The sequence below is a fragment of the Cupressus sempervirens genome, chromosome 2 (assembly GCF_028749045.1).
Source record: "Cupressus sempervirens isolate cs-2001-9-10 chromosome 2, ASM2874904v1, whole genome shotgun sequence".
NCBI lineage: Eukaryota > Viridiplantae > Streptophyta > Pinopsida > Cupressales > Cupressaceae > Cupressus > Cupressus sempervirens.
In genome coordinates this window covers 684,962,287-684,973,607 of record NC_143119.1, presented here as the reverse complement: position 1 = coordinate 684,973,607, position 11,321 = coordinate 684,962,287, and positions in this window count along the sequence as shown.

Genomic DNA, 11,321 nt, shown 5'->3' with positions numbered 1-11,321 from the left:
TTATATTAGATATGTTAGAAGACTATAAGGGCTTCGTTGAATCAATAGGTGTCTTGGGAAGCTCATATAGTGTGGTTTTTTGAGGTGGAGATAGATTAGGAGGTGAGACATTGGGAGAGAATTTTGATGGACCGCCACAACGAGATATTGAGGAACGAAGGATAGGGCCAAATTTGAATGAAGACTCTATATGCTTAGATGTCAATAGGCCACTGCCAAGTATACTTGACTGATTATACCACAACTTTCTTGTCAATGGAATTGAAATAGCATGTCGTTTGATTATCTTAGAATCGGAAGCATCTGGAATGTCAAACCTTACCATAGGTATCCTTTCAACTAAAGCTGGTAGAGGCAATGTGTTTTCTTGAATGCCTATATTTGGTTCTTCTAGAAGTGGTTGACCTCTTGATATGCCATTTTGACTCAATATTAAACTAGTTTCCAACTTTAGGCTAAGATTGTTCTTTCTTTGTTTTGGTTGGAAATAGAGCTTGGACTCCTTATCTTATCTTCTTATTATTGAATTTATTGCAGTCCAGTTGGCCTTTAGGGGGTAGTATTGTATAAAGCAAGATAGAACTAGATAATATCCAATAGATCTACAGATTTTCTCATATATTTATCGGTAAAAAAGAGATACATCTATGTGAAATAGCAATACTATTGGTTACATGGAATAGTGATGCAACTAAGGCATCTTTTTTCTTGTTTCACATGAATCTACAGATCAATTAATGACAAGCACATATTTAATTATAGCTAACAAAAATAAAATAATAATTAAAGAGATGTGGCAATATGGGCATTTCAGAATCATGCATATAGATCTAGATTTCCTATCTCACTTTCTATGATAGTATATTTGTTACCCAATACACTTTAGTCAGTGGCTATAAACGTAGATACTTCCTTGGTCCTCGGGCTTTAAATCCATTCTTAGGATTTGATTTATAAATCCAATCATACATCTTAGGCAATTATAATTTATATCACACTAGAAATATCATATCGGTATATGCCTAATATACTCAATAATAAGGGTTATAGTAGTTTTTATTTTTAAGTGTGCCAAAAATCAATGGACCTACCATAATTATTATGTTGAGAATTGAATGATTAGTTTTGCAGGTTGATGTTTACCATGCATATCAAGTTCTTACAAAAGGGGGACTAAAGAAGGAGAATATTGTTGTGTTCATGTATGATGACATAGAAAATAATATTATTAATCCACAGTCGAGGATTATCATCAACCATCTTGAAGGTCAATATGTTTATGTAGGTGTCCCTAAGGTGATCTACTTTTACAAGTTTACTTTATTGTTCAATCTCTTAAGACTATCTTATAAGTCTACCCGTGTGACTTCATAATATAATTGCTCTATTCTTGATGAGACTATCTTCCAAGGTTCACCCATGTGACTTACTATTTAAGACCACTTTCTCTAATTATCTATTTTCATTTCATTCAAGACTACATAGGAAGGGATGTGAACGTAAAGAACTTGTTTGATGTTATCCTTGGAGATAAGGACTATGTAAAAGGTGGGAGTGGGAAGGTCATTAATAGTGGCCCTAATGACCATATCTTCATTTTCTACAGTGACCATGAAGGACCAGGGGTTCTTGATGAGTTTACTACTTACTAAATTGCTAAATCAAATCATGCTATGTTTACAACTTTGTTCTTGTGTTATTTCTTAGTCTTTTGAATCAAAACATGCAAACTTTATGAGGCTTCCAAGAGCTTGGTCTCAAAGCAACTGAAAAAAGAAAAACCTCATTAGTACAACTCCATGAAAAGGGGAAAAGGTGCACTAGGAAAACATAGTATACAGTATAAGATAGTGAAGTGATCATTCTTGAGCTCTCTACCTTTAGAAAAAGAGAAATTTTCCAGTTGTCTATTTGTGGGGGCTACTAACACAATTAGATTTGAATTTCTAAGACACCAAACACATGAAAAGAGTGATATGCAGGGAACCTTTGCCATGTTTTAATGTGATTACAGAATGAGTTGTGCTCTCAAAACAAGAAAGACCACCTCTCACAAGAAGAACAAAAATAACTTTGATGAGGGCACTTCAGAGTGTGTTTGATTTCAAATCAACTGTTATGCAAATTCTTATAAGATGACTTACAACTTAAATGAAAAATAGGATGGCCTATAAGGTCTTAAACTTGGAAACCAACAGTAACTAATGACCAAAAAACTCTTTATAATTGTTATAAATGAGTATTCAAATAATTTTATAAGTTCATTGAACATAGATAGAATTGTAACTATTGTTTGGAGTCTAAAATAGAGTTCATCTCTAGTGATTTCTTTCCTACTCTTTTCTCTGCTAAATAGTCTAAATTTTTGTTTTCATAAGATCAAAAAGTATGCTTGATACAAACCTTCATAATACTATTATCCATGACTTAAACTATATATGCAATTTTGAAGACTATATTATCGGTGTTCCATATTAAGTTTAATGCCCTTGGAGACCTATTTATATGAATGGTGTGGCAACTTGCAGGAATTCTTTCGGGTCCTTATCTTTTTACAGTAGATTTTGTAGATGTATTGAAGAAGAAGCATGCCGCTAGCTCCTACAAAAAAATGGTGTGTGATTTTGGCTGATAGTTAATTTTTGGATACTTTCGCTCAATAATAGAGTTTAAGATAGGATACATATACTTTGCCCTTGAAAATGTTCCTTGTCTTTTGTTTTCTTCGCTACAATCTACTGCCATTTAGAGTTCAATTTTAGAGAATTTTTTGAGCTCTATTGTCTTTTTCTTGAAAATTAATGGAAGGCATTTCATGATTCAGGTAATTTATATTGAGACATGTGGAAGTGGAAGAATTGTTGAAGGTATACTGCCAGAGGGAACAAACATTTATGTCACCACAACATCAAATTCAATAGAAAGTAGTTGGGGCACATATTGTCCTAGAATGGACCCTTCTCCTCCCTTTGGATACTACACTTTCCTTGGAGATCTGTCCTTGATCCCATTGAAAATTTACTTCCTCTACCAGTTGTATTGTAGTGCCTGCCCCTAGTTCACATTTTGCTAACATTGTTGAACTCTTTTAGAGCTAGTTTCATGTTGTTGGTTAGCAGCATTCTTTTGAGATTATCAGATATTGTGCTATGGATTCAGTTTATTATGTGATGAGATCACTTAGACTTTATATTTCATGTATGCATGATGATTATTACATTGCTTTCAGTTATTAATGATGATTAGTTAGATGGTTTATTATCATATGTGTTTTATTATGGATACTTACCCCATACTTGCATGTGTATGGTGTGTGTGTTTGCTTTGCGTGTTTACTTTTGTATGACGTGTCTGATGTGGTTAAGGAAGGGAGTCATAGTCACTTGCTAGTCGGGATCTACACGATGCACCACTTCCTGCCATTGCCTGTTTAGTTTAGTATATATTGTGCTTGTACATGCATGGTTTTTATGCAGGTTGCAGGTACCGGGTATCGACTTCCCTGAATTGCTAGGATGAGCGTACCCTATCACACTATCTCAATGATAAGAGAAGGGAGATAAATTCTCAAGTCCAAATCCCAACCCTTTTAAGCCATTTGTTCTAATTGGAAAATTAGGACAAGTATCCGAGTTGAGTACCCTCCGAATATGTCGGATGACATAATTCGTGATATTAACCCTTGGTTTGATTTTGTATGTATTTTGGTTGTGTTGGGTTTTCGTATTTCTACCTTATGAGTCTTTGATGTATTTTCTATTAATTAAGTCTACTTAAAAGATTTAATTAATGGTTTAATTTAATGGAAAATTAATATAGTATTTTAATATTAATTTAATTTAATTAATTGGGAAATTAATTAAATAAAATAATTAAATTTGAAAATAGAAAGTTAAAAGTTTAAATTTGGAATGTGACAATATTTATTTTAATAATAATATATTTGGAGCTCATTTTTAAATAAATGACTAAATAATATTATTATTAAATCTAATAAATATTTTAGCAATTAAGTTTTGGAAATGAAATTCAAAACTGGAAGATATATTTAATTTAATAAAAGATTCTAAATTTCATGTGTTTAAAATATAAATATATTAAGATTGAAAAATGGAATTATTAAAGTTAGTGCATGAGATTTAATAAATAAATAAATTAAATTGGAAAGAGTAAATTAAATATTAAATTAATTAATGTGCATTATTTTAATATTTGCTCACATAGGAGTTGGCAAATTCTCGGGAGTTGTCATGTAGACAACACAGAAGTTTGCACTCTAAGAATGCACAAGTTTTCTACACTTAGAAGTTAGCATTTTATTTGAGCACATGGTGTCTACAACTTTAAGACTCATCTAGAAGGTTGGAGAAGGCTCATGCTTGGTTGTCATGCTTATCTTCTAGTTGTCTCTAGAGACACTCTAGATGCTTCTTAGAGGCCTTTAAATTGAGACTCTCCTAGTGTGTTTGGACAAGCCTTATGGAAGCTACAAGCTACAGGCTCATATTCTTCTTCATACTCATATATTTTTTATATGCTTCTATGCTTCCTCTAGCACTTCTAGTCACTTGGAGGATTCGATTGGCTTGGATCTTGAAGGAATCGCGGATGATGGAGAAGAAAGGGATTTTCTATGGACTTTTGAGGCATGGTGGATTAGCATCAGTGTCCAGGTGCACTCGTGATATTCACATATTCTCTTTGCACCATTTCTCTTCCTGTCTTCATCATGTTTGTTATATGTGTTTGATTATATTCCATGAATGAATTTGAAATTTGGAATTGAAATCTAGATATGTTATTGGTTGAGAAGAAAACAATAGAAAAATCCTAAATACAATTTAAGAAAGAAATTAGATCTGAATCGGGTTTGGGCACGAATTAGGATGATTTATAGTTTAACCTATTGGATGGAATTAAAGGATATGTTTAGAAAATAATTATTTTAAAAAGAAAAATTCTTAATCTAAGAAATTTGAAAGCTCTTCTTATGTGAAGGTTATATATGTGTTTTATTTAAATATATAATAGTTCTGCATACATGTTGCAGTAATGATGAATGGAAAACTGAATATATATGTGTGTGTGTGTGTGTGTGTGTGTGTGTGTGTGTGTGTGTACATATATACATATATATTTATATATATTTATACCTATACAGATATACACATTATAAATCGCAGTCGAAATACATTTTAAAAATTTGAATCGCGTATGTTAAACGACGTCATTGGAAACGTTTTATAAAACTTTAATACAAATAAATTTGGGGAGGGGCGGATTTATCCACCCCCTGCCCACACCTGCCTTTGTTTAATGGCGTCGGCGGTCACCAGTACCCGCTGACGCAGGTACTGCGACTACCGTCGCAGGCCCTGCATTAGAGGGCAGGGCCGCACGGCTTGCTCGTGCCATAGCGATTATCAATTCGCTTAAACAAAACACTCTCCCAACGATTTTTAAAGAGCTCGACATGTATAAATATTAAGTTGTGTTATATAATATTATTTGTAATTCGATATTATTATATGTATATATATATGTGTATAAATGTATGCATATATATATATATATATATATATATATATATATATATATATATATATATATATATATATATATATATATATATATATATATATATATATATATATATATATATATATATATATAAAATTAATATTGTAATTCGACTTTGTAATTTTTATGAAGTATTGGATATTAATCGAGTTATTGAAAATTCAATAAAGCAAAATAGTTAGAATTTATAACTACTTAATTAGTCTAAAGACTAATAAGAATGTTCTAAATAAATTAATGGAAGATTTTAACAGAAACGATTGCAGATAGAACTGATGGAAAGAGATATATTTATTAAGAGATGGTGATAAATAAATTCAGATATTATAATAGTTGAAGATTTCATTTATTATAAATAATTATAATGATTCAAACTTTAATAATATTTGATTTATTATAACTAATGGAGAATTTGTTATTATTAGTAAGATTATTATTAACTATTAATCTAAATGTTTGGAGTATAGTTGATTATTAATCAACTAATATTTATTGAATTGTTAAGTATGAAATATCGATTTGTCAATTATTGTTAGTCAAAAGGAAACATTGAATTCTTTTCAATTATTAATTTGAATATGGTTGACTTTAATATTAATTTTATTTAATGTATATTAAATAATTATGAGATGGTAATTTATGTTATGTTGATAATAGTTGTTTAATGATGATGATTAAGAGACTTTAAATGATAATGGATCTAATTGACAAAGGTAATAGACATTGTTATAACATTTAATAATCTTGCTATGATTGAAATTGTTATGGATATACCTTAATAGTGTTAAGAGTTAGTCAAATATAACTAAAGAAGTTATGTAAAGATTCTCTATATCGATTAATAATAATTTTGGCGAGTTTATTATTTATTAATGTTTGTTGGGTCTAGCAAACTTTTAATAAGTAATGGTTTGAATAGTTATCAACAAATTCGATTAGATTTAATCTAGTGGAGATTATTGATTGAAGTTTTGTAAAAGATAATAATTTTTGGATTTGGATTATAATTGATTTTAATCAATTAATGTTCATTGAGTTGTCAATATAATTATACGCGATAGAGTTTAAACTTGAAATAATTATCATGACAAATGTGGTCATTATGGATAAGATTTCCAAATTAATTTGTTATTATTATAATTATTATTGAAATATTAATATTTGTGTATTGGATTGAAGTTGACTTTTTACGTACAAACTATTGTTAGTCAACTAATAATCATTGGGTTGATGGTTTGGTTGTGAAATTATTAATTAAATCAATTAACTAGAGTTAATTGGATTTAATTAATAATTAAGTTATGTAATAAAGATTTAATTGATATAATTCTTTTAATGAGATTGTAAAAATATTGATATCAAGTTGATAGGTCTTATTCTTATGACTTGAATAACGACTTTGGATATTTTAATGGTGAAGACTTAGTAATATATAATTGAGAATTAGTAGAATGTTGAAAGGTCATGGATTGTGCACCTATGAGAATTGATTGATTAAATTGATCATTTTAATAAAGTTATAATCTTCTTATTTGAAGACTAATAACTGGCTTTCTTATAACCTAAATGAATAATGATCCTTTGATTATGTTGAAATGTAGAAGTAACATTAAGGAAGAGTTATTCAAATTAGTAATATGGATCTTAGCAAATAAAGCAATTGATTTAATGAGTAAATAATTATCCTTAAGTTATTCTTAGGATAATGCTATCGGGGAAACAATTGGGTTGACTTGTAGGTCAAATGATGAAACTTAGACATTTGAAGTATACTTGCAAATGGAAAACTGAAACTCTACACATTATTTAGCTATGTGATTTTAGTAAACCAAAACATGTGTTTGCATCGTGTATTCTATATGTTTCTTGTTTTGGGTTTTGGGTTGACTAGTGTTGACCAATCCTAGGTTGTTACCAGAGGCTCAGGGATTATGAGATGTGATGGCATGTTGATTTTTATTGGTCTCGATCTTTATAGGCCCAACCATGGTAATGTGATCGTGTGCTCTATGAAATGTTTGTATTTACTGATTGTTATTGTTCATCAGTCTTCATGTGTGAAGCTGAGATGTATATGTATCTGAGACACTTGAGCTAATCATTTTTGAGTCATCGATCAGTTATCCTTGGTTTGTTTTCTAGTCGCCATGATGGGACTGAAATGTGGATTTATTTCTTGATGTTTTCATGTTGTGACATGTTTGACTCAACCATTTTGGAGTCTTCGATCAGTATGATTTTGAGATATTCTTGGTTGCTTGTTGAAGAACCAATGGATATGGTGATTATTTTGAGATATATTTTGGTTATTGAGAACCAATTGATACTTATGATTATCAGTGATGCCTTCAGTTGCCAATAGAGAACTGTTGTGGTCATGATTCTCTATGGATGCTTTTCGGATGCTCATGGAGATTTGATGATTCTTATCTTGGAGATTTGATGATTCTTATGGATATTTGATGCTTATATTATGGATATTTGATGATTCTTTTTATGGAATATCTTTTGAATTTTCTTTACAGTCGCTTGTACAGGACTGTGGTGATTTATGATTCCATGAGCATTAGGGTAGGTAATCTACTTGTAGTGTCGGGAAGTGGCTTGCAATGGGGGCCGGGGCCCTAAGTGGCTGCCAGGATAACTCATTGTAAGTTTGGTTAATAAGTGATAACATTTACACACTAAATGGGGATTAAATGAACCTAAAAAGATAATTGTTTTGATGTTCTTGCCCATGCCTTGAGTGCTTGTATAGGCTAGGATGGGAGTAGTGAGAACGCATGGTTGCGACCTTGCATTCCATAGTATGCCTCGTCAGTATTAGAGGATACTAGTGGCCACATGAGATGTGTATGGATCCGTGGAGTTTAGCTAACTACCATGGTAACTTGTACGAGATAAATGCAATGACACTTTCCCGCTTGCAGAGTAGGTTTCCTACATGTCATTGTGTGCCTCTGGGAATTAGATGTCAGTTTTGTGTGATGGAACCTTTGAGTTAGTATACTTTTAGGATTCCTAGACTTAAAGAGATTTATGCTTTGTGGTTTTGATATCCTGTTTGGGACTTGAGATTATCTCCTCAGCACGGTGGGAGTGGAGCATTTAGGTTCCACGCAGTCAGGTGGTAGTGTTTTATCACTCTTATCATTTGAGATCCGTCTGAGACACCGTGGCTGGAGTATTACTGGTTGGTATTTATCTTCATTATGTTCTTGGATCATTATGGTAGATGATATACCCTATGATGGATGTATTTACTGGTATGTTCCTTACATTGATGATTTGCATATGTTAGATGATGATATCTTATGCTTTACTTTTCATGTTAGTAGGATGTTTTAGGAGTGACATTCCTACTATGATAATACCGATGATCTCTTCGATGCTTTGGAATGTTATGCACGAAGGGATGGCTAGGATCCATGATGGTCTAATGATGCTATTTATGGTTGGGAGGAACCGTGCACTTAGTTAGTTATGTTTGTGATATATGGTTATCTTTTATGATGGATGTTTATGTCTTTGTGATGATGTATCATGTATGGTTTATGGTTTCATTATGATATTGCATCATGGATTAATATTGGATGATGATGTACTTTATTTACATGGATGTTTATTCTTTTAAGCTTTCATACCTTGTAACATGTATAGTGGATGATTGAGCAATCTAAAATGTACACTTGTATATGGTTTAAGAACATTGGAAGTATCCTTGTTATTTCATTGTTAAGGATGTAATGTTAGATGAATAAGTTATGAGTAGAAGTAATTCAACGTTAAGGGATCTTTAAAGAATGTAATCTATTATGTTATGTTATGTTTACTTTCATGTTTAAAAAAAAAAATTGTTGGCAAACTTAGTGAGATTCTTTGGATCCCTTGGCGGGGCATTACATGTATTCCCACTTCCACCACCAACTGGAACTGGCAGAGCATAAGTGTGAAGATTTCTCTATGTTAATGTGTTTGTATCTTGTATCTTGTCAACATTGTCAGAATTCCTATGCATGGATGGTGCCAAGGGTGCTGATTTACTGCCAACCATTGGATGCCTAGTAGTACTAAGTCTATACTCAACCTCTTCGGGTCTTGCCTGTGCACACAAACATATTCATGTTACAAATCACTCAAAAAATTCAATCATCTTAAATTTGTTGCTTACTCTAACAAATAAAATATAACAAGAATTCAATAATAACAATGTAGATAATAAAGAACAAATTAAGATCCTCATGGAAAATTGGAATTGAACTAAAATTTATAGTAGACCTCTTTTTCAAAATCTGATTCTTTCATACATGTGAATCATACATGTATTCAAAATCTGATTATTTATACTATGAAAATTAGAATTGAAAATTATATTATGAAAATTGGAATTGAATTCAGTGTAGTAAATTCAACTGTAAATTAGGAGACGAGGAGACCAGTACCTTCTCTAACATGTAATCAAGTATTTGATGCAAGCAACACTGAGACCAAAAATACAACTACAAATATCAAAGAATGAAACAAATCTCCATATTCCAAGCATTACAAAATTGTTATTGAGAAGAGGAAAACATCCAATTGCTTAATTCAAATATCATGAGTCCAATTATAAAATGCGGCAAGAATATTCTCCCCCATCACTGTTTGATATTTCAAAGAGCGGACTCGATTCCTTCCTATATGAATTGATTCCAGACACACTCAATAGGTTCCCACTAACCTGAGTCAATAAATGACCAAAACTGATATTCTAGAATTATCTCATGTCTTGGATCACATACCTAGGACCAAGGAATATAAATTGTAGATTATACATCTGACACCATCAAGTATAATTTTAGTCAAAGATATGACAAAACCAATACCAAAAAAAGTGAATACATATTGCTGGTTCACATTCTTTTGAATCTTTGAAGTACATTATCGATTTATTAAAATCAATATAATCATCTTTTACACAATTTGTATAAAAATCAATGCCCAATTCTATGGCATGATAATCCCTCTTGAGTAAGCTATTATAGTTCTTACCATTGTTCTTCACCCACAAATTTGAATTGATTTCTAAACAAAGTCTGATTTTCTTCAAACCAAATTCAAACCTATAGCAAGTAGACTTCAATGCATATAAATAGGTCGGCAATATCTACCATTTGTATTTTAAATGAAATAAAAAACCTTGCCAAAATAAGTACAGAAACTTTTGAATCAAGTAACTTTAATTTGCTGTGCCTTATATCCTTAAGCGAAATCTATTCTCAACAACTAATTCACATGTATGAAATAATCAGATTTTGAAAATTGGAATTGAATTCAGTGTGAGGATTTATAGTAGACCCCTTATTTTATGTTAAAAAAAAAAGAGAAATGCAATGTACCTCCATGGAATTATCAAAATTGGTGGTAGATTCATCATATTCTGGATAGAATTCAAAACTCACTTCTCCATCATCTTCCTCTAGCTCAATAAGTTGATATTCAATATGCTGATAGAATTTGATGCATAGAAGCAAGCTTGCAATTATTCATGAGTAGAGGTAATCTATTGCATTTTCATATCCTATCTATCCATCTTTTTTGAGGTTCATTCTTGCACTTACAAGCAGAAAATATGAAGCAAAAGTAGACTGAAGTTTTTTAGTTTAGGAATAGAATTAGGGCATCTTAAATTCTCTTGTATATTATATTTTCAATAAATTTGTTAAGTTCAATTTTGAACCTTAATGAGAATTTAGCCAATA